At 40.7% G+C, this 19,321-nt stretch overlaps 1 pseudogene; it reads right to left on the reverse strand.

Annotated features, from left to right (window-relative positions):
* Nucleotides 1–685: 685 nt before the first annotated feature.
* Nucleotides 686–1,764, reverse strand: LOC102275354 (cyclin-C pseudogene; annotated as a pseudogene).
* Between the last annotated feature and the right edge of the window lie 17,557 nt (nt 1,765–19,321).

Raw genomic sequence — 19,321 nt, forward strand, 5'->3', positions numbered from 1 at the left:
GCAGCAGCAGCAGCAGTATCTAACTGGCCTGAAACCTGTGTTCCTGGCTCAGGATTCCTGTGATAAATCTGTAAGTCCACACTAAGACACAAAAATAAACTAGGGTGTGTATGTCATATAAAAACTTCACAGTAAAAATAACAAAAATGTTACCAAATTTCAACCATATTACAGTTTTCATCCATTAGCTTTCAAAATGCCTGATTAACTGAATTAAATGCAATTTTAAAAAATGTTTGCCCAGCATTTCAAAATGGTAATGGAGTATAACTTTTAAAATGTCAAAGTATGCTGTACATATTGCACTTTTCTGCTAGGCTGGACTAGTATCCTCCATGGCAAGATACCAAAACTACTGAATAAAATACACTTTAAAATCATAGGTAATTGATTCATTTCCCTGAAATCATCATCATCATCATCACCAAAACCTTCCAGGATTTTGTAAGATTTGATTCCTTAAATACAATTTTAAAGTTTAACTTAAGGAGGGGGAAAAAAAAGACCCTCATGTATTTGACTTATTTCCTTTTTTTGGTCATTCAGTGACCAAAGAGAATTTTAAACAAATTATGTTTCATGTTTTCTGGCTTAATAAAAAGTTAGAATTTCTATTATCCAAATTAAGAAAAATTATACTAATCAGAAGCTATTAATTTTCAAAACTCTATGTCTGTCTGTCTGTAGGTCCTCTTAGAACCTTTCCAAACTTTCATAAACAATAGACTTTAATCAATTATGTGTTAGAATCAAATTAGGTAAGGAAAACATTTTGCAAAAATAAAATCACTTCCCAATATGCTTGACAGAAACAAGCTATTCATTTTCATTTGTGTTCCATTGAAGACATTACTGAAATCTGTCCAGTGGTTTATTTCCAACTGGTCCACTATGAAATTCTTCAGAATGTTTTAAGATTGGCTGTAGCTCGAGTTCTGACTTCCATTTGGACCCTGCTCTCCTTCACTGTTTGGAGGAGGTTTTGGTTTCGGCATCTTACTAAGAATAGTTGCCTCTCTTTTCTCTCATCAAAAATTTTCCACTGCTCATACAACTTTAAAATAACCCTGATTATTTCCAAAATCTTCTCCATATCCACAGAAAGCTCAGCAAACCACTGTCTGGCATCATTCTGCTGTACAACACAGGCTACATGTAGGCAAGCTAAAGCTATCATGAAAGGAGGATACAGTAGGCAAAGATCCGTTCTGTAGGTATCATTTACTGTCCTCCAAGCAAGGGGAAGCAGTATGTCTTCTTGGCCCATGTCCTGCACATACTGGAACAAAGGTCTATAAGGATGATACACTATCAAGCAACAATCCATTAATTCTAAAAGATAGAATTCACATTCTAATACATGGTTCATCTTATAAGGAAATTCCTTTAGAAAGGCATATGAAAATCTAGTTTTCAATACAGAAGTAGCAGCAGCAATCAATCTTGTATTTGATACTACTCCAAATTCCTCTACTTTGGATGCCAAAAACACACATGTAGGACCCATTAATACAGGATCTATACTTTTCAGAGAATACGTTGCATAGAATCTCTTGAAATAGACCATAGCAGTGGCAATAACTTGTTGTCTTAATTTAAGTTGTTCACCTAATGCTTGGATAACATTTGTAAAAAATATCTGTAATTTCCCATACTCTTCTTCCAAGAGAAACTTTAAATCTTTTTGGCATTCCTTCAACAGATCTTGTTTGTCCAAAATCCATTGTAAATAGTGGAGCTCTGCCAAAAGTTCCCTGCCATGGAACACAGCTTACCCTCATAAAAAAGCACCAGCCGCTGGAGCGGTGCGCAGAGCGACCATAGCCCCAACCCTTCCCGTCACCGGGCTCCTTGATCTGATGGCCTCAGGTCCGCTCTGCGGCGGTGACCTGTCTCTGCTTTTGAATATGCTATGTAGGTTGGTCATAACTTTCCTTCCAAGGAATAAGCATCTTTTAATTTCATGGCTGCAATCACCATCTGCAGTGATTTTGGAGCCCCCCAAAATAAAGTCTGATACTGTTTCCACTGTTTCCCCATCTAGTTCCCATGAAGTGATGGGACCAGATGCCATGATCTTAGTTTTCTGAATGTTGAGCTTTAAGCCAACTTTTTCACTCTCCTTTTTCCCTTTCATCAAGAGGCTTTTTAGTTTCCCTTCACTTTCTGGCATAAGGGTGGTGTTATCTGCATATCTGAGGTTATTGATATTTCTCCCAGCAATCTTGATTCCAGCTTGTGCTTCTTCCAGCCCACCATTTCCCATGATGTACTCTGCATATAAGTTAAATAAGCAGGGTGACAATATACAGCCTTGACGTACTCCTTTTCCTCTTTGGAACCAGTCTGTTGTTCCATGTCCAGTTCTAACTGTTGCTTCCTGACCTGCATACACATTTTTCTAGAGGCAGGTCAGGTGGTATTCCCATTTCTTTCAGAATTTTCCACAGTTTATTGTGATTCACCCTGTCAAAGGCTTTTGCATAGTCAATAAAGTAGAAATAGATGTTTTTCTGGAACTCTCGTGCTTTTTCGATGATCCAGCAGATGTTGACAATTTGATCTGTGGTTCCTCTGCCTTTTCTAAAACCAGCTTGAACTTCTGGAAGTTCACAGTTCACATATTGTTGAAGCTTGTCTTGGAGAATTTTGAGCATTACTTTTCTAGCGTGTGAGATGAGGGCAACTATGCAGTAGTTTGAGTGTTCTTTGGCATTGTCTTTCTTTGGGATTGGAATGAAAACTGACCTTTTCCAGTTGATTCTCCAGGAATCAAGATTACCTGGAGAAATATCAACAACCTCAGAAATGCAGATGATACTGCTTTAATGGCAGAAAGTGAAGAGGAACTAAAGAGCTTCTTGATGAAGGTGTAAGAGGAGAGTGAAAGAATTGGCTTGAAACTCAATATTTAAAAAACCCAGCTAAGGTCATGTCATCTGGTCCCATCATTTCATGGCAAATAGAAAGGGGAAAAGAGGAAGCAGTGCCAGATTTTATTTTCTTGGGCTCCAAAATCATTGCATATGGTGACTGCAGCTTTGAAATTAAAAGACACTTGCTCCTTGGAAGGAAAGCTATGACAAACCAAAGACAGCACATTCAAAAGCAGAGATATCAGGGCTTTCTTGGTGGCTCAGTGGTAAAGAATCCGTCTGCCAATGTAGAAGACATGAATTTGATCCCTGCTGCAGGAAGATTCCACATGCCATGGAGCAACTAAGCCCATACACCACAACTATTGAGCCTGTGTTCTAGAGCCCCAGAGCCACAACTACTGCTCCTGTGTGCCACAGCTTATGAAGCCTGCAGTGCTCTAGAGCCAGTGTTCCACAACAAAAGAAACCACCACAAAGAGCAGCCTGTGCACTGCACAACTTCTCACGACTACTAGAGTAGTCCCTGCTTGCTGCAGCTAGAGGAAAGCCCAAGCATCAGCAAAGACCCGGCACAGCCAAAACTTACTAATTAAAAAACTAACTATATTTATATATGATATCACCATAGTTTGGTCTCAGGTCATACAACAGGGAGGGAACACAGCCCAGCCCTTCAATAGAATATTGGATTAAAGATTTACTGAGCATGGCCCCACCCATCAGAACAAGACCCAGTTTCTCCCACAGTCAGTCTCTCCCATCAGGAACCTTCCACAAGCCTCTTAACCTTATCCATCAGAGGGCAGACAGAATGAAAACCACAATCCCAGAAAACGAATCAAACTGATCAGAAGGACCACAGCCTTGTCTAACTCAATGAAACTATGAGCCATGCCGTGTAGGGCCACCCAAGATGGATGGGTCGTGGTGGAGAGTTCTGACAAAATGTGGTCCATTGGACAAGGGACTGGCAAACCACTTCAGTATTTTTGCCTTGAGAGCCCCATGAACAGTATGAAAAGGCAAAAAGATTTGACACTGAAAGATGAACTCTCCAGGTCGGTAGTGCCCAATATGCTACTGGAGATCAGTGGAGAAATAACTTCGGAAAGAATACAGAAACAGAGCCAAAGCAAAACAATGCCCAGTTGTGGATGTGACTGGTGATGGAAGTAAAGTCTGATGCTGTAAAGAACAATATTGCATAGGAACCTGGAATGTTAGGTCCATGAATCAAGGTAAATTGGAAGTGGTCAAACAGGAGATGGCAAAAGTGAACATCGACATTTTATGAATCAGTGAACTAAAATGGATTGGAATGGGCAAATTTAATTCAGAATACCATTATATCTAATACTATAGGCAAGAATCCCTTAAAAAAAAATGGAGAAGACCTCATAGTCAACAAAAGAGTCCAAAATGCAGTTCTTGGATACAATCTCCAAAATGACAAAAGATCTCTGTTCGTTTCCAAGGTGAACCATTCAATATCACAGTAATCCAAGTCTATGTCCTGACCAATATGCTGAAGAAGCTGAAGTTAAATGGTTCTATGAAGACCTCCTAGAACCTTCTAGAACTAACACCCCCAAAAGATATCCTTTTCATTATAGGGGACTGGGATGCAAAAGTAGGAATTCAAGAGACACCTGGAGTAACAGACAAATTTGGCCTTGGAGTACAAAATGAAGCAGGGCAAAGGCCTACAGAGTTTTGCCAAGAGAATGCACTGGTCATAACAAACACCCTTTTCCAACAACAAAAGAGAAGATTCTACATATGGACATCACCAGATGATCAATACCAAAATCAGATTGATTATATTCTTTGTAGCCAAAGATGGAGAAGCTCTATACAGTCAGCAAAAACAACCATGAGCTGACTGTGGCTCAGATCATGAACTCCTTATTGCTAAATTCAGACTTACATTGAAGAAAGTAGGGAAAACCACTAGATCATTCAGGTATGATCTAAATCAAATCCCTTATGATTATACAGTGAAAGTGAGAAATAGACTCAAGGATTAGATCTGATAGATAGAGTGCCTGAAGATCAATGGATGGAGGTTCATGACATTGTACAGGAGGCAGGAATAAAGACCATCCTCACGAAAAAGAAATGCAAAAAGGCAAAATAGTTGTCTGAGGAGGACTTACAAATAGCTGAGAAAAGAAGAGAAGTGAAAGGCCAAGGAGAAAAGGAAAGACAGATCCATTTGAATGCAGAGTTCCAAAGAACAGCACTGAGAGATAAGAAAGACTTCCTCAGTGAACAATGCAAAGAAATAGGAGAAAACTATAGTATGGGGAAGACTGGAGATCTCCTCAAGAAAATTAGAGATACCAAGGGAATATTTCATGCAAAGATGGGCACAATAAAGGACAGAAATGGTATGGACCTAACAGAAACAGAAGCTATTAAGAAAAGGTGGCAAGAATACACAGAAGAACTCTACAAAAAAGATCTTCATGACCAAGATAACCTCAATGGTGTGATCACCCACCTAGAGCCAGACATCCTGGAATGTGAAGTCAAGTGGGCCTTAGAAAGCATCGCTATGAACAAAGCTGGTGGAGGTGATGAAATTCCAGCTGAGTTATTTCAAAACCTAAAAGATGATGCTGTGAAAGTGCTGCACTCAATATGCCAGCAAATTTGGAAAACTCAGCAGTGGCCACAGGACTGGAAAATGTCAATTTTCATTACAATTCCAAAGAAAGGCAATGTCAAAGAATGCTCAAACTACCACACAATTGCGCTCATCTCACACGCTAGTAAAGTAATGCTAAAAATTCTCCAAGCCAGGTTTCAACAATACGTAAACTGTGAACTTCCAAATGTTCAAGCTGGTTTTAGAAAAGTCAGAGGAGCCAGAGATCAAATCGCCAACATCTGCTGGATCATCGAAAAAGCAAGAGAATATCAGAAAAACATCTTCTTTTGCTTTATTGACTATGCAAAAGCCTTTGACTGTATGGTTCACAATAAACTGGAAAATTCTGAAAGAGATGGGAATACCAGACCACCTGAGCTGCCTCCTAAGAAATCTGTATGCAAGTCAAGAAGCAACAGTTAGAACGGGACATGGAACAAGAGACTGGTTCCAAATTGGGAAAGGAGTACATCAAGGCTGTATATTGTCACCCTGCTTATTTAACTTGTATTCAGAGTACATCATGAGAAATGCTTGCCTGGAGGAAGCACAAGCTGGAATCAAGATTTCTGGGAAAAATATCAATAACCTCAGATATTCAGATGACACTGCCCTTATGGCAGAAAGTGAAGAACTAAAGAGCCTCTTGGTGAAAGTGAAAGAGGAGAGTGAAAAAGTTGCCTTAAAACTCAATATTCAAAAAACCAAGATCATGGCATCTGGTTCCATCACTTCATGGGAAGTAGATGGGGAAACAGTGGAACTAGTGACAGATCTTATTTTCTTGGGCTCCAAAATGACTGCAAAATCACTGCATAGGGTGACTGCAGCCCTGAAATTAAGACACTTGCTCCTTGGAAGAAAAGCTATGACCAACAAAGACAGCATATTAAAAGCAGAGACATTACTTTGCTAGCAAACATCTGTGTAGTCAAATTATGGTTTTTCTAGTAGTCATGTATGGATGTGACAGTTAGACTATAAAGAAAGCTGAGCGCCAAAGAATTGATGCTTTTTCACCATGGTGTTGGAGAAAACTCTTAAGAGTCCCTTGGACTGCAAGGAGATCCAACTCGATGGACATGAGTTTGAGCAAGCTCCAGGAATTGGTGATGGACAGGGAAGTCTGGAATCCTGCAGTGCATGGGATCTTAAAGAGTTAGACACGACTGAGTGACTGAAATACTCTCTCTCTCTCTCTCTCTCTCTATATATATATATATACACACACACACACACACAGAGATATCACCACTGTACTGACAAAGTCCATATAGTTTTCCAGTAGTCATGTACAGATGTGAGAGTTGGATCATAAAGAAGACTGAGTGCCAAAGAATTGATGCTTTTAAATTGTGGTGCTGGAGAAGACTCTGGAAAGTATCTTGGAGTGCAAGGAGATCAAACAGGTCAATCCTAAAGGAAATCAACCTTGAATATTCATTGGGATGGCTGATGCTGGAAGCTGAAATTCCAGTGCTTTGCCTAACTAATGTGAAGAGATAACTCATTGGAAAAGATCCTGTTACTGGGAAAGACTGAAGGCAAAGGAGAAGGGGGCAGCAGAGGATGAGATGGTTAGATAGTATCACTGACTCAATGGACGTGAATTTGAGTAAATTCTGGAAGACAGTGGACAGAGGAGCCTGGCATGCTACAGTCCATGGGATTCCAAAGAGTCAGGTACAACTTAGTGACTGAGTAACAGGTGGAATGCAAAAGTAGGAAGTCAAGAAACACCTAGGGTAACAGGCAAATTTGGCCTTGGAATACGGAATGAAGCAGGGCAAAGGCTATAAGAGTTTTGCCAAGAGAACGCACTGGTCATAGCAAACACCCTCTTCCAACAACACAAGATAAGACTCTACACATGGACATCACCAGATGGTCAACACCGAAATCAGATTGATTATAGTCTTTGCAGCCAAAGGTGGAGAAGCTCTATACAGTCAGCAAAAACAACCGGGAGCCAACTGTGGCTCAGATCATGAACTCCTTATTGCCAAATTCAGACTTAAATTGAAGAAAGTAGGGAAAACCACTAGATCATTCAGGTATGACCTAAATCAAATCCCTTATGATTGTATAGTGGAAGTGAGAAATAGATTTAAGGGACTAGATCTGATAGATAGAGTGCCTGATGAACTATGGATGGAGGTTTGTGGCATTGTACAGGAGACAGGGATCAAGACCATCCCCATGGAAAACAAATGCAAAAAAGCAAAACGGCTATCTGGGGAGGCCTTACAAATAGCTGTGAAAAGAAGAGAAGTGAAAAACAAAGGAGAAAAGGAAAGCTATAAGTATCTGAATGCAGAGTTCCAAAGAATAGCAAGGAGAGATAAGGAAGCCTTCGTCAGCAATCAATGCAAAGAAGTAGAGGAAAACAACAGAATGGGAAAGACTAGAGATCTCTTCAAGAAAATTAGAGATACCAAGGGAACATTTCATGCAAAGATGGGCTCGATAAAGAACAGAAATGGTATGGACCTAACGGAAGCAGAAGATATTAAGAAGAGGTGGCAAGAATACACAGAAGAACTGTACAGAAAAGATCTTCATGACCCAGATAATCACAATGGTGTGATCACTCACATAGAGCTAGACATCTTGGAATGTGAAGTCAAGTGGGCCTTAGAAAGCATCACTACGAACAAAGCTAGTGGAGGTGATGAAATTCCAGCTGAGTTATTTCAAAACCTAAACGATGATGCTGTGAAAGTGCTGCACTCAATATGCCAGCGAATTTGGAAAACTCAGCAGTGGCCACAGGACTGGAAAAGGTCACTTTTCATTCCAATCCCAATGAAAGGCAATGCCAAAGAATGCTCAAACTACTGCAAAATTGCACTCATCTCACACACTAGAAAAGTAATGCTCAAAATTCTCCAAGCCAGGCTTCAGCATTACGTGAACCGTGAACTTCCAAATGTTCAAGCTGGTTTTAGAAAAGGCAGAGGAACCAGAGATCAAATTGTCAACATCTGCTGGATCATGGAAAAAGCAAGAGAGTTCCAGAAAAACATCTATTTCTGCTTTATCGACTATGCCAAAACCTTTGATGTGGATCACAATAAATTGTGGAAAATTCTGAAAGAGATGGGAATACCAGACCACCTGACCTGCCTCTTGAGAAACCTATATGCAGTTCAGGAAGCAACAGTTAGAACTGGACATGGAACAACAGACTGGTTCCAAATAGGAAATGGAGTACGTCAAGGCTGTATATTGTCACCCTGCTAATTTAACTTATATTCAGAGTACATCATGAGAAATGGTGGGCTGGAAGAAGCACAAGCTGGAATCAAGATTGCTGGGAGAAATATCAATAACCTCAGATATGCAGATGACACCATCCTTATGGCAGAAAGTGAAGAGGAACTAAAAAAGCCTCTTGATGAAAGGGAAAGAGGAGAGTGAAAAAGTTGGCTTAAAGGTCAGCATTCAGAAAACTAAGATTATGGCATCCGGTTCCATCACTTCATGGGAAATAGATGGGGAAACAGTGGAAACAGTGTCAGACTTTATTTTTTTGGGCTCCAAAATCACTGCAGATGGTGATTGCAGCCATAAAATTAAAAGATGCTTACTCCTTGGAAGGAAAGTTATGACCAACCTACATAGCATATTCAAAAGCAGAGACATTACTTTGCCAACAAAGGTTCGTCTAGTCAAGGCTATGGTTTTTCCAGTGGTCATATATGGATGTGAGAGTTGGACTGTGAAGAAACCTGAGCACCGAAGAATGATGCTTCTATACTGTGGTGTTGGAGAAGATTCTTGAGAGTCCCTTGGACTGCAAGGAGATCCAACCAGTCCTTTCTAAAGGAGATCAGGCCTGGGTGTTCTTTGGAAGGACTGATGCTAAAACTGAAACTCCAATACCTTGGCCACTTCATGCGAAGAGTTGACTCATTGGAAAAGACTCTGATGCTGGGAGGGATGGGGGCAGGAGGAGAAGGGGACGACAGAGGATGAGATGGCTGGATGGCATCACCAACTCGATGGACGTGAGTCTGAGTGAACTCCGGGAGTTGGTGATGGACAGGGAGGCCTGGCATGCTTCGATTCATGGGGTCACAAAGAGTAGGACATGACTGAGCGACTAAACTGAACTGAACTGAACATATGTATAGAAAGAAAGAAAACTACCACCATGTATCAAGGATTTAATATACCAATAAATGCCTTCTCAAGTTTCTTTATGAAAGTCATTGCAATTACTATGCAGTCTTTGAGATCATAATGATCTTGTGGTTGATGCTCTGGAAGCTTCCTTATGTGTGTCCAGTGTTTTCCACTCATTTAATCACTCAAAAAGTATTTGTTGAGTATCTTCTATGTGTCAGGAACTATGCTAGGTATTGGTGATATGGCAATGAATACTACAGATGTGGTCTTTGTTCATAGGTATTGATAACAAAATACTGAATGTAATGAAGGAGTAATGGGACCTTATTATAGGAACCTAACCAAGAGGAGCCAACTTGGAAGGTTTCCTTTGATAAAAATGTCATTTTAGCTCCATGGAAAAACTTCTGCTTGAAAACAAGGGACACAAAAGCTTTTTGACCAGGAAGACCCTCTCTTTCTCTTCAATAAGGAAACTGTGTCCAAATAATTGCTAAAAAGTGAGTGTTAAAATCATGAGACTTTAGGATGTTGTCAATAGATTTCCTTGAGAAATGAAGGAGTTACTTTATTCAGGTCAGCAATGGTAACTAAAATAAAAGTTTTAAACAAATAAACCTTTTGTTTTAAGAATAAAATAAAAAAGATAGAGGAAAAGAAGAGAATATCTAGGAATAAACTTATCCAAGGAAGTGAAAGACATATACTCTGAAAACAATAAAACACTGATGAAGGAAATTGAAGATAGTACAAGTAAATGGAAAGTTATCCCATGTTCATAGAAGAGAAGACTTCTTAAAAATTAATTAATTAATTTTAATTGTAGGATAATTACTTTACAACATTTTGATGGCTTCTGCCATACATCAACATGAATTGGCTGCAGGTATATATGTGCCCCCCTCATCCTAACCCACCTGCCTCCCCACCTTATCCCTCTGGGTTGTCCCAGAGCACCGGCTTTGGTTGCCCTGCTTCATGCATGGAACTTGCACTGGCAATTTGTTTTACATATGGTAATGTACATGCTTCAAAGCTATTCTCTCAAATCATCCCACCTTCGCCTTTTCCCACTGAATCCAAAAGAATGGAATAATTAATATTGTTAAAATGTCCATACAACTCAAATCAGTCAACAGATTTAATGCAATCCCTATCAAAATAGACATGACATTTTTTACAGAACTAGAAAAATAATCCTGAAATATATATGCAACTACAAAATACCCTGAGTAGCCAAATCAATCTTGAAAAAAAAAGAACAAAGCTGGAGGTATCATACTCCTTTACTTCAGACTATGACTACAAAGCTACAGTAATCAAAACAGTATGGGTCTGGTATGGTAATAAAAACAGTCATAGGATAGAGAGCCCAGATATAAATTCATGCACTTAGGGGCAATTAATTTATGATAAAGGAAGTAAGGGGAAAAGACAACCTTTTCACTATGTGGTATTAGGAATATTAGCTACATGTAAAAGAATGAAATTAGAACACTTACACCACATACAAAAATAAACTCAAAATGGAATAAAGACTTAAATGTAGAAACAGAAACAATAAAACTCCTAGAAGAAAACAGTATGCTTTTTGACATAGGTTTTAGCAGGATCTTTTTGGGTCTGCCCCTCAAGCAAGGGAAACAAACGCAAAAATAAACAAATGGGATTTAACCAAACTTAAAAGCTTTAGCATAGCAAAGGAAACTGTTAACAAAATGAAAAGGCAGTCTGCTGAATGGGAGAAGATGTTTGCAAGTGATATGTTTGATAAGGGGTTAATATCTAAAATATATAAAGAACTAACACAACTCCATTAAATTAAAAGACATTTACTCCTTGGAAGGAAAGTTATGACCAACCTGGATAGCATGTTCAAAAGCAGAGACATTACTTTGCCCACAAAGGTTCATCTAGTCAAGGCTATGGTTTTTCCTGTGGTCATGTATGGATGTGAGAGTTGGACTGTGAAGAAGGCTGAGTGCTGAAGAATTGATGCTTTTGAACTGTGGTGTTGGAGAAGACTCTTGAGAGTCCCTTGGACTGCAAGGAGATCCAACCAGTCCATTCTGAAGGAGGTCAGCCATGGGATTTCTTTGGAAGGAATGATGCTAAAGCTGAAACTCCACCTCATGTGAAGAGTTGACTCATTGGAAAAGGCTCTGCTGCTGGGAGGGATTGGGGGCAGGAGGAGAAGGGGACGACAGAGGATGAGATAGCTGGATGGCATCACTGACTCGATGGATGTGAGTCTCAGTGAACTCCTGGAGTTGGTGATGGACAGGGAGGCCTGGCGTGCTGCGATTCATGGGGTTGCAAAGAATCGGACACGACTGACGGATCTGATCTGATCTGAATACAATTAAATATAAAAAACTCAGTTAAAAAATAGAGGACCTGAATAGGCATTTTTCCAAAGAAAATATACAAATGATCTACAGGCACATGAAATGATGCTCATCATCATTAATCATCAGAGAAATGCAAATTAAAATCACAATGAAGTATCACCTCAAACCAGTCAGAATGACCGTCATCAAAAACAACACAAGTAACAAATGTTGGCGGGTGGGGGGAGGGGATAAAAAGGAACTCCTGTACACTGTGGGAATGTGAATTGGTGCAGCCATTGTAGAAATCAGTATGGAGTTTCCTCAAAAAACTAAAAATAGAACTACCATTGGATCCAGCAATTCCATTCCTAAACAGATACCCCCCCAAAATGAAAACACTAATTTGAAAAGATACATGCACCCCAGGGTTCTTCTGAAAGTCTGAGAAAGTAAAAGTGTTAATCACTCAGTCATATCCAACTCTTTGCCACCCCATTGACTGTAGCCCGCCAGGCTCCTCTGCCCACAAAATTCTCCAGGCAAGTATACTGGAGTGGGGTTGACATTCTCTTCTCCAGGGGATCTTCCTGACCCAGGGATCAGACTCAGTTCTTAGCAGTATTATTTACAATTTCCAAATATGAAAGTGACCTAAGTGTGTGTCAACAGATGAATGGATAAATAAGATGTGAGATACACACACACACACACACACACACACATACACAATGGAATTCTACTCAGCCATAAAAAATAATAGAATTTGTCATTTGTGACAACATGGGTAGATTTGGAAGGTATCATACTAAGTGAAATAAGTCAAACAGAGAAAGAGAAATACTTTATGATATCACTTATATGTGAAATCTAAAAAATAGAACAAGCTAGTGCATATAATAAAGAAACAGATGCACAGACATAGAGAACAAGCTAGTGGTTACCACTGAGGAGAAGGAAGAAGGAGGGGCAAAATAGGGGTAGGGTATAAGAGGACCAAACTACTATGTATAAAATAAATAAGCTACAAAGATATATTGTACACACAAGGAATAGAGCCAAAATTTTATAGCAACTATATGTGAAATATAACCTTGAATATTGTGAATAATTAATATTGGAGAAGGCAATGGCACCCCATTCCAGTACTCTTGCCTGGAGAGTCCCATGGACAGAGGAGCCTGGTGGGCTGCAGTCCATGGGGTCGCTAAGAGTCAGACACGACTGAGTGACTTCACTTTCACTTTCACTTTCAGGGCAACTATTCTTCAATTAAAAAAGAGAAAAAGACTGAAATTTCACCATTTGCAAATATAACCAATATATTGGGTAGCAATATAACCAATATTTTGTAATGACTGTAAATGGAAACTAACTTTTAGAAATTGTGTGAAAATTAAAAAAACTTCAAATCCAAAATCAAAATAAAAAAAAATAAATGAACAAAAACTCTCTTTGGAAATTTAAAGTGAGAGAGAATTGGAGCATCTAATGTGCCCTGCTGATATATATATCTATATAACAATTGCTCAAAACTAAAAGAAAGAGAGGCTTCCCCTGTGACCCTGTGGTAAAGAACCTGCCTGCAGTGCAGGAGGTGCAGGAAATCAGAGTTCAATCCCTGGGTCAGGAAGATCCCCTGGAGGAGGGCATGGCAATCCACTCCAGTATTCTTGCCTGGAGAATCCCTAGGGCAGAGGAGCCTGGCACACTACAGTCCATAGAGTCGCAAAGAGTCAGACATGACTGAAGCCACTTAGCATGCATGCAAAGGAAAGAGAGACTATGGAAATCCCTCACGCTTAGACGGCAGAATCCATAGGGCAAGCTTTTTGCCTTGCAAAACTTATAAATAGATGATAAAACGGTGTGTACTGTTTGAGGAAATCCTGAGTTAAGAATTGTTAGTTCAGAATTTTATTTTCCTTGAATTTTTAACAAGCCACATGGAAATCCTATTTTCCAGAATTCCTGGAAAGATGAGAGAGTCAATTCCTAGGTAGGTCAATAATAAATCTGGAGTCCTGAGGAGGAGAGAGGGGTCTGGAGTTCTCAAAGAGGAGAAAAGGACAAACTTTTTTTTTTTCTTTAAGTCCAGAGCTGATGATTACACAACAAAACAACTCAGCTTAAACTCTGTACTAAGGCTTATGTAACAACAATGGATCCTGCTCTAGGACATGTTTCTCCTTCATGGGTCTGGTAAGACCTTTACAACCTTGAGACATTCTTTGATTTACTGTGATAACCAACTGAAAAATTATATAAATCCCTTTCTAAAACTCGCAAGGGGGGCACTCTCCATCCCCCCTCCTGATGTCTGTGTCAGAAGCTTTCTCTGTTCCTTTTCCACTTTAATAAAACTCTGCTACACAAAAGCTCTTGAGTGATCAAGCCTGGTCCCTGGTCCCGAAGCTAAACCTTCAGAGATCACGAATCTGACATCGTTCACCATAAGCCAACATCTTGGGGGCTCATCCGGGATCTTCAGGACAAGGTAAGAACACTTAAGAACTCTAGCCTCTCTGCTTTCTCAGTATACATGTTTCTCCTCTTACTCTACTAACTCTACTGTGTGCTTGTGTGAATGAATGACACGCCCTGCGTGAAGCAAGTGATGAGCCCTGCTCTGTGGTTTTTGAGGTGCTCATAATGACTGAAGGCAGCCCAGAAAGGGGAGCATTGTTGGGGGTTTATACCCACCTGGCAATGCCAAGAGACACCGAACATCCGTGCAAGGGGAGCGGCCAGACATGGGCAAATCTTGTGGGCCAAACTTTCTTTTCTTGGTCACATTTTCCTGATTTCTTTGATCATTTTGTAATTGCATGGGGGAATTAAAACTACTAACCTAATCTATCAGGTTATAGACTTTCAAGGGAATTGTGACCCATACCATGTGCTTTTACTTAGACCCCAAGTATGGAAGTGTCTAACCTTGCTAGGAGCTGAAAGTTACAAGAGCACGTTTGGGAGTAAGGCAGAGGTCTAGCTGTAGGAATGTCTCTCAGGCTAGAGGGGCTTTGGAAGCGCTGCTAGTGAGCATGAGGTTTCTAAGAATATAGGCTGAGAATTCTGGACTGGAAGTACAGCAGGCTTCTTTTCCTTTGGTAATGCTGTTAGTGGATCAGAGGAGGCTCTCTGGTGGTTTTTGTCTCAACTCCTTAGATATTCCTTCTGTGGAATCTGTGGGAATGAACTGGAAGGGTCGGCCCTAGTAGCTTGAGGACAAAAATCACTTTTTCCTCACTGGTGACCCTTTTGTGATACCAGTATCACATATACTGGTATGGTGACACTCAGAAGGGACATCTTGGTTGTTCATCCCTTTATGACTGACTGCTGCTACTGTGGTGAGGACTAAATTCAGGAATGTGCATGGGCACATGGAAGACGGATGTTTCCCCTACTAGTCCTACCTCGGAAAACATTTCCAGAAACGCTACTCTGCTCCACCCCTGGTGGCATCAGAGGAAAAGGCAAATCAAGCAAAGGTCTTGGTGGTAAGGAACCAGAAATCAATTTGAGATGTCATCAGATCTACCTCTGCTGCATCTCCACCTCGGTGGTAAAACCAGGAGGGATGAGTAAGGGCCTGCGTTGGTTAGGGACAGACTAAGTCCAGCTAGGGAAGGAAAACTTTGGGGGAAAGTCTGTCTACACCCCCATCTGGGGCAGGGAGGGATGCCTCCGGTGGAAAGAAGCCACTGCTGTGGAGGCTGCTTTTTTCTCTCTTACAGATAACTGATCAAGAAGGAAAGGTATCTTTTAAAGAGTTGTCTTGCTGATGCCAGGAAAATGCTGCTCTTTATGGTTGAGCAAGTATTCCTGCTGCTGAGGGAGATTTGGTCAGTGCGTGGTGTGGATACGCAATGCATAGTGCTGGGAGAGTTAGTCAGTTAGTGCTAGTTGCTTAGTCCTTTCTGACTCTTCGAGGTCCCATGGACTCTAGCCCACCAGGTTCTCTGTCCATGGGATTTCCCAGGCAAGAATACTGGACTGGGTTGCCATTTCCTTCTCCAGGGAATCTTCCTGACTCGGGTCTCTTGAATTGCAGGCAGATTCTTTACTGTCTGGGGCACCACCATTTGTCCGAGGCTGAGTGCTGGGAGAGCGGAGGTCAAAGGGCAGAGAAGAATTTTTATGTTTATATTTTTCTCATCTTGCCATAAAATATGAATTTTATTTCACACTGGTGGTTATGTGTCATTAAACAGCATCACCATCCACTTACATGCTCAAGCTAAAAAACATATGGGTTATCTTTTTTTCATTCTCCACATTCAGTCCTTCTGTCTGTTCCTGGAACACATATTCATTTTTAATGAAGGGTCTTTGTATTAGGTATTCTCTGCCTGAAATGTAGATCGCTTGACTTTCCTTTGCCAGATTCTTGTCATTCAAATGTCAGCTTAATGTCACCTCCAAGAGAGGCTTTCTATAAACGGTTAATACAAAGTAGCTCAACCTCTAATAGCCTTGAAAGACAAAGCAAATGTTTCTCTGCGGAGCAGGGGGCAATGACTTAACCAGACACTTGAGAGTGGCTCTGTGTCAGTAGGGCTTCTCAGGTGGCTCAGCGGTAAAGAACACGCCTGCCAATGCAGGAGACATAAGAGATGTGGTTCAGTCCCTGGGTTGGGAAGATCCCCTGGAGGAGAGTATGGCAACCCACTCCAGTATTCTTGCCTGGAGAATCCAATGGACAGAGGAGCCTGGCGGGTTACAGACTGACGTGACTTAGCATGTACTGTGTCAGGAATGTGAGGTTTTGCAGTTACTGTTTCATGTGACAGACCCAGGCTTGAGGAACTGAACTTCTGGTTTTGGTCTACCAAAAACCCTTATTTCCTTACTACTGACAGCATTAATTTTAACTTTGTGGATACTTTAAGTGAACACTTCCTTATAGCTTTTTGGCTGATACTTGTGGGGCTTGCTGTTACATTGTTGCAATAACATCTCTCTCTCAGCAGAAAAGGAAAAGCTAAACACTATTTGAACAGCTTGCCTCAATCTTAACTCTCACATCTCAGCTGCATGAACAGGTAGAATATAGGGGACTCTTACTCTTCAGTTCTTGTCCACCACTTGCTCCAAAGCAGGGGTTCAGAGAGCACCTGAGTTGGTGAACACATTCACCATTTGGGAGAGGGGACCACCCCAATTCCATGGGACCTTCCCAGACCTCACCTTATGTCTTCATCTAACTGTTCATCTGTGTCTTTTCTAATATTCTTTATTATATAATAAACTGATAAACATAAGTGTTTCCCTGAGTTCTGTGAGAAGTTTTAGCAGGTTACTGAACCCAAGAAGGGGTCCTAGGAACCCTGGTTTATGGCTGATTGAAGAAGCACAGGTGATAACCTGAGACTTGTAAAGTGGGGGTAGTTTCATGGGACTGAGCCCTTCATCTATGGGGTCTAATGCTAACCCCAGGTAGACAGTGTCAGGACTGAAATGACTGCAGGACACACAGTTGGTGTCATAGAGAATTGCTTGACAGGCAGGAAACCCACACTCTGGTGTCAGAAGGGTAGTTTTGTGAGTGTAATAGTGTTTTGAGTTTTAAAAAAGTGTAAAATTGAAGCATTTTGTAGGGGAGATGAAGAGTCTTTTTGTTTCTGCATATTCTGTTAGGTGACAAAATATTGTCTTACCAAAGTGGGTGCTCTTCTCAAAATTAACTTTTACACTGAATCTGGCTATGCTTTTGGGCACTGCATTAATTGTAAAAACAGGGGTTTCTTGCTTCTGGACAAATAAACATTTCTCAAATTCTTTTCTAACTTTGTTTTGGTCATTATAAAATGGTTTCTTTGGTTAATAACACAACCAGGGCTGTGGTCATTTTCTATTCATAGGTGTCTTTTAAAAAAATATGTATTTATTTGGCTGCCTTGTGTTTCAGTTGTGGCATGAGGGATGTTTCACTGTGGCGTACAGACTCTCTAGTTGTAGCACACGGGCTTAGTTGTCGTGCAGTATGTGGGATCTTAGTTCCCCGACCGGGGATCGAACCTGCATCATCTGCACTGCAAGGCGGATTCTTAACCACTGGACCACCAGGGAAGTCCTACTATCTTTGTTCTTATTTTTATCAACTGACTGTATTCTGACAATTCTCTCAAATATTGCTCTGCTCCAAAGTAAGATCCCATGTTCCAAATTCTTAGGGACTCCTATGGTGCTTCGTCTTCTTTTTCTTTTGAAACCAGATCATCTTTAGGGCTTCTTAAATGGGTGCTGGGTGGCCCCAGGCTTGTATAGCCTACCACACGACACACATTAACAGAAGGGTTCTAGGAATGATCAGGCAGGCTGGTTTGCCCCATGGGTCCACAGCGTCCAGTGGTATTGTACAAATTATGCTCTGTCAGGCCTCAAAGGAAAGAAGGCAGCTCATCCTCATTCATGGTGGCTTTGGTAAAGGTTTGGGTTGATTGTACAGAAGACAGGAATCAAGACCATCCCCAAGAAAGAGAAATGCAAAAAAGCAAAATGGCTATCAGAGGAGGCCTTACAAATAGCTGTGAAAAGAAGAGAAGCAAAAAGCAAAGGAGAAAAGGAAAGATATACCTATTACAATGCAGAGTTCCAAAGAATAGCAAAGAGAGATAAGAAAGCCTTCGTCAGCGATCAATGCAAAGAAATAAAGGAAAACAATAGAATGGGAAAGACTAGAGATGTCTTGAAGAAAATCAGAGATACCAAGGGAACATTTCATGCAAAGATGGGCTCGATAAAGGACAGAAATGGTATGGACCTCACCATTCACCAGAAGCAGAAGATATTAAGAAGAGGTGGCAAGAATACACAGAAGAACTGTACAAAAAAGATCTTCATGACCCAGATAATCACAAAGATGTGATCACTCACACTCACCTAGAGCCAGACATCCTGGAATGTGAAGTCAAGTGGGCCTTAGGAAGCATCACTATCAACAAAGCTAGTGGAGGTGATGGAATTCCAGTTGAGCTATTTCAAATCCTAAAAGATGATGCTGTGAAAGTGCTGCACTCAATAGGCCAGAAAATTTGGAAAACTCAGCAGTGGCCACAGGACTGGAAAAGGTCACTTTTCATTCCAATCCCAAAGAAAGGCAATGCCAAAGAATGTTCAAACAATTGCACTCATCTCACATGTTAGTAAAGTAAATGCTCAAAATTCTCCAAGCCAGGCTTCAGCAATACGTGAACCATGAACTTCCAAATGTTCAAGCTGGTTTTAGAAAAGGCAGAGGAACCAGAGATCAAATTGCCAACATCTGCTGGATCATCAAAAAAGCAAGAAAAACATCTGTTTCCGCTTTATTGACTATGCCA

This window comes from Bos mutus, chromosome 3 (genome assembly GCF_027580195.1).
Source record: "Bos mutus isolate GX-2022 chromosome 3, NWIPB_WYAK_1.1, whole genome shotgun sequence".
Classification (NCBI taxonomy): domain Eukaryota; kingdom Metazoa; phylum Chordata; class Mammalia; order Artiodactyla; family Bovidae; genus Bos; species Bos mutus.